Source organism: Pseudorca crassidens, chromosome 3, assembly GCF_039906515.1.
Source record: "Pseudorca crassidens isolate mPseCra1 chromosome 3, mPseCra1.hap1, whole genome shotgun sequence".
Classification (NCBI taxonomy): Eukaryota; Metazoa; Chordata; class Mammalia; order Artiodactyla; family Delphinidae; genus Pseudorca; species Pseudorca crassidens.
In genome coordinates, this window is record NC_090298.1 from 57463844 (window position 1) to 57469694 (window position 5851).

Consider the following 5851-nt stretch of genomic DNA (forward strand, 5'->3'; position numbering starts at 1 on the left):
AATGTAATACTAAAAACAATCACTAAAAAAACTATACAAGGAGAAAGACTCACAAACACTAGAGATATACTAAAATGGAATTCTAAAAAATGTTCAAGTAACTCACAGGGAGGCAGGAAAAAGAAAATATAGAACAGAAAACAAAATATAAAATAGTAGAATTAATCCTTAATATAAAAATTATGTTAATACAAATATTATTTGGGAAGAAAAGAAACTTTGGGGTATATAGGAGTAGTCTGAGCCATAATGTCTCCCCAGGCTTTCTTGTATGAGCTCAACACATGTCCAGAGTAAGAACAGATGTTGATATGAGCATGTATTACATCAGCTACTCTAATTACTGCCATCCCCATAGGAGTAAAAGTATTTAGTTGATTAGCAACTAATGGAGGTGATAATAAAATGATCACCAGCCATATTATGAGCCTTAGGTTTTATTTTCTTATTTACAGTAGGAGGTTTAACAGAAAGTGTCCTAGCTAATTCATCCTTAGACAGTGTTTTTCATGATACATGTTATGCGGCAGGACACTTTCACTACATCATATCAACAGAAGCAAGTATTCACCATTATAAGAGGCTTTGTCCACTGATTCTCGTTATTTTTAGGCTATAGACTCAACTCAGCCTGAGCAAAGCTTCATTTTACAATTAAATTTGTAAGCATTAATATAAATCTCTTTCCACAGCATTTTCTTGGCCTTTCAGGACTACCGAGATGTTACTCTGAATATACAGATGCATACACAACATGAAATACCGTCTCATCCATAGGTTCCTTTCATCAACAGCAGTAATACCAGTAATTTTTATAATACTACAAGCTTTCGCATCTAAACAAGAAGTATCAGTAGTGGAGTTAACAACTTCCAATCTTAAATGATTGCATGGATATTTCCCACCATATCATACATTTGAAGAACCTACTTACATAAATTTAAGAAAGGAAGGAATCGAAACTTCTCCAGCTGGTTTCAAGCCAACTTCATAACCACTGTCTTTCTCGATAAGTGAGATATTAGTAAAAACTACATAACTTTGTCAAATTAAATTATGGGTTCAAACCTTTTACATCTCTATGCCACATCCATTCCAACTAAGCTTACAAGACTCAACATTGCCTATTATAGAAGAACGTTTACATTTTCACGATTATACACTTATAATTGCTTTCCCAGTTAGTTCTTTGGTTATTTACATCATTTCATCACTACTAACAACTAAACTAACTCACACAAGTACAATAGATGCACAAGAGGTAGAAACAGTTTGAACTATTCTAGCTGCTATTATTCTAATTTTAAGTGCTCTACCATCATTACAAATTCTTTATATAATAGTTGAAATTAATAATCCTTCCCTAACTGTCAAAACTTCAGGTGACCAATGATAATGAAGCTGTGAATGCACAAAATATGAAGTTCTAAATTTTGATTCCTATGTAATTCCTACAACAGATCTAAAACCAGTACAACTGCTACAAATATATAATGGAGCAGTCTCACCTACAGAAATAACAGTCCAAATGCTAATTTCACCCGAAAACATCCTACACTCATGAGCTATTCCCTCCGTAGGCCTCAAGACAGATGCTATTGCAGGGCACCTTAAACAACCCTAATTCTACATGACCAGGCTCATACTGTGGACAACATTCAGAAATCTGGGGGTTATGTCATAGCCTCATGCCTATTGACCTCGAATTAATTCCACTAAAATATTTCAAAAATGATCGGCATCAAATTATAAAATCATTAAGAAGCTAAATAGCATAAACCTTTTAAGTTAAAGACTGAGAATTTTAACCTTCCGTTGAGGATATTCCACAACTAGAAACATTAACCTGACTCATCACTATTATAATTATAGTACTATTTATATTTCAGTTAAAACTTTCAAAACATTCTTATCTTTCAACTCAGAATTGAAAACAAAACATCAAAACAGGGCTTCCCTGGTGGCGCAGTGGTTGAAAGTCCGCCTGCCGATACAGGGGACACGGGTTCGTGCCCCGATCCGGGAAGATCCCACATGCCGCAGAGCGGCTGGGCCCGTGAGCCATGGCCGCTGAGCCTGCGCGTCTGGAGCCTGTGCTCCGCAACGGGAGAGGCCACAACAGTGAGAGGCCGGCGTACCGCAAAACAAACAAACAAACAAACCATCAAAGCATTACACCCCTTGAGAAACAAAATCAACAAAGATTTATTCGCCTCTTTCACTACCCAAACAATAACAGAATTACCTACTGTTATTCCAATAGTTTCCCAAGTGTTTTATTTCCCATACTTCACCAACTAATGAATAACCGCGTAATTTCTATCCAACAAGGACGAATTCAACTTACATCAAAACAAATAATGGCCGTCTGAAGCAGCACAACTTTCGCCATCGAGGCAGCTCTGCCACTGGGAAAAAGCACCGGGACGCTTCCAAATGAAGGTTCTTGTAAGCGCAGGGCTCCGCTAAGTGGGCAGGGACTGGGATTCACTACATGATAAGCATGTTTGGTGGGTCACTCTGCATTATCATGCAAGTAAAGGTGATCCCTCATACATCACTTATCAATATTTTATGTATTGGCTCAAAAAAATCTACTAAGCCTTCTACCACATTCGTTTATACCTGCTACACAGCTCTCAATAAATCTAGGAATCGCTATTCCTTTATGAACAGGAACAGTAATTACCGCTTCCCCCACAAAACAGAAGCATCTTTATGGCCCATTTCCTGCCCCAAGGGACAACCATCCCACTCAGTCCTACATTAGTAACTATCTAACCCATTAGGCTGTTTATTCAACCAACAGCCTTAGCTGTATACCTAACAGCCAGCACTACTGCTGGCCACCTATTAATTCATTTAATTGGAGGAGCAAGGCTTAATAAGTGTTAGCCCTACTATGGCTTTTATCACATTTATTATTTTGATCTTGTTTACTTTTCTTGAATTCTCAATAGCTTTAATTAAAGTTTATGTATTTAACTACTAGGAAGCCTTTACTTGCATGATAATACTTAATGACCCACCAAACTCATGCATATCATATAGTAAACTCCAGTCCCTGCAATTTCCAAGAGCCCCGCACTTAAAGGAACCCTCAGTTGGAAGAGTCCTGGAGCTTTTTCCCCAGTACAGAGCTGCCTTGATAGCAAAAGTTGAGCTGTTTCCTGCCACCACCCCCTTTCAAAGGACTTGGCCCCATTCCCAGGGCCCCCTTTTCCTGAGGGACCCGTCAAGTCACCTCTTTCCCTCAGGACTTTGTCCTCCCTGGGCAAGGTTTCCCTCACTCTTTCTTACCTCCAGCTGCCTCTTCAGTTCGTCTTCCCACTTCTCCTGGCTGGTCCTGAAATCTGTCTTCATCAACATGGAGACGTCTGGACTGTTTCTCTTTTGTTCTTTGTCATGAACCAGCTGTGTGAGCTTAGGGAAGCGTTGCCTTCTCTGGGTCCCAGTTTCCTTGTGTGTAGTAAAAAAGGGCAGGTCAGATAGGACCGAGCTGTATTCCAAAGGAGTCCAGCCCAAGATCTGTTTTCCACATTGGGCCTTCCTGGTAGTCCATACTCAAGATTGAGCTTGAGTAAATGGTTTGGGGCTGAAAAAAGACTTTCCACTCCTGAGCTCCAGGACCCTTCCTGCCCCTCCGCCCTGTGAGGCAGCAGCAGAGTTGGGATTAGGGGTCCTGAGCCTCTGCTCCTTTCTGTTCATGGTCTGCATGACTGGTGCCCTCTGTTTCTTTCCTGATATGACTTCAAATTGTCAGCAGACAGGACTGAGGCCCAAGCCTGGATCTACCTGGCCCACCTTTCAAAGTCTCTGGACCAGTGAGGGTTTCTCTGCTGGGTGGGCTCCTGCCACCCCTCCCACGCCAGCAAGCGTTCTTCTCTTCCACGGCCTCAGGGTAGAGGCCGACAAGGAAACTGATCATCTCCCCGCACTCTACAGATGAAGAAAGTAAGGCATGGAAAGATTAAACAAATTCCCTAGCTCCTGCTCAGAGCCAGGATGAGACCTGCGTCTTCTGGGGCCCATCCATGTTCCTTTTATTAGCTCCAAAGAGAAACAGGTTTTACAAGTTTGTTTGATGTTCCCCCCCGCTGGTATCCCACCTAAGAGTTTTCACGTGGGAAAAGACAATGGCTCCTAATTTGAAAAGGCCAGAAAGATCTAAGCAGGTCAAGATACAGCTGAGGCAAGCAGGCCCCACTGGATAAGTATCTACCAGCGGGGGTGGAGAGAGAACGTCTGAAATGAAATTTATCTGTTTGCATAAAAGACACAGAAATGGCTCCTTTTGCAGGCCAGGGCCAAGAAGAGAGGTGTTTTCCACCCCATCACCTTCAGTGTGTGCTACTCCCGGCTAAGCATGAGTTTCAGCGTCCCTAAGCCCACCTCCCCCTAAACTCAAACACCCGAGAGCAGCCTCCACAAGTCCAAGAGACATCCTCATGGAATGGCACCTGGAGATGCTATGAGGACTCCGCTGCCTCATTTTTAAGTCCCTCCCAGGAAAGGGAGTCCACTGCCTCCCTCAGTGTCTCCTTCCGTGGCCCTTGTTTGACCTGCTAAGTCCGCTAAGGTCCGTGCAGGAGAGAGACGGCAGGCGGCTTTCTGTCAGGCTAGCTCTCCCTTTCCTCCGTTCATTCTTACGCATCCTCCTCCCACAAGGCAGGAAAAAGACATACAAGACACATTGGTCTGGTCTTCAAGAACTCAAGTCAGGTGGAGGGTGGTAGGGTGGACAGGATTCTATACTGCAGCGTGGCATTTGTCATTTCACTTTATATGGTCGGATTATATGTCTTGTAAACCAGCTTAAATCTTTGTTGAACTATATAGTGTGAATAAATCAGTTAAACTCTTAAGTGTGTGTGTGTGTGTGTGTGTGTGTGTGTGTGTGTGTGTGTGTGTGGCGGACGGGAGGTCGCTTCCGTAGCGCCTCTCTTCCAAGTGTCAGCGACAACTCATCACTGGTCTCTGCTGCCAGGTGCCCCCTCCACTTTCAATCTGTCTTACAAGCTATCACCTGCTAATGCACTACTTATAAACTTTCAATCGTTCTCCTTTGCCTATAGAATTGAGTAAAAATATCACGTCTGGCAGGGAGGGATTTCCAAAGTATCATCCCTCTGACTTTTTCCAAGGAAATTTCTCTCACATTTCCCCTGACCTCGTGCAATACTTTAGCCTAAAGCAATCTGGTCATTGACTCCAAAGTGCTCTTCAAACCCCTGACCTTTGGCCATCACGGTCTCTTGCTCTACCTGTGATCTCTCTCTCTCTCTCTCTCCCCGCCCTCCATCGCTGACATTCAAAACCCTACCCACCCAAGGAGATGCCTACTTCACAACAAATGCTGCCCTCTTCTCCCTTTCAAAACTGTCCTCAGACAGTGATGACAATGAGAAACAGAAATGCAAATTACCCCCTTGACAAAGCTAGAGGACACGTATAACTCAAAATCACAAAACATAATAAAGAGCTATCAGTGCAATTACAGCCAGACAGAGAATGAGAATATCCCATAGTCCTGCCGCTGAAGTGAGGGAAGGCTAGCTCCTCCCCCATCACCTCATTAGCAGGTGAAAGCAAATATCTCAAGTGGGAAGGGTGCCTTTGGGATTGTAAGTGCAACTCCCAAATAAAATTGATCATACGTGGTTCTCCAAAAGCAGGTGACGACCATTCAGAGGACAAAACTAAAGAACTATTTAGCAATGCGAACAAGCAAGTGCCTTGGCAGCAGGAGTTTCTCTGACCTGATTTGTCTCCAAGAATATGTGGAGAAGAAGGGTCATATGGAGAATCACATGTACAAGCCGTATTTGCACAGAAGTCTCCATCTGAGCTC

The 5851-nt window shown here is 42.8% G+C and overlaps 1 pseudogene; it reads left to right on the forward strand.

Moving 5' to 3' along the window:
• The first annotated feature begins 249 nt into the window (after positions 1-249).
• LOC137220983 (ATP synthase subunit a-like) lies at positions 250-3021 on the forward strand (annotated as a pseudogene).
• The last annotated feature ends 2830 nt before the right edge of the window (positions 3022-5851 follow it).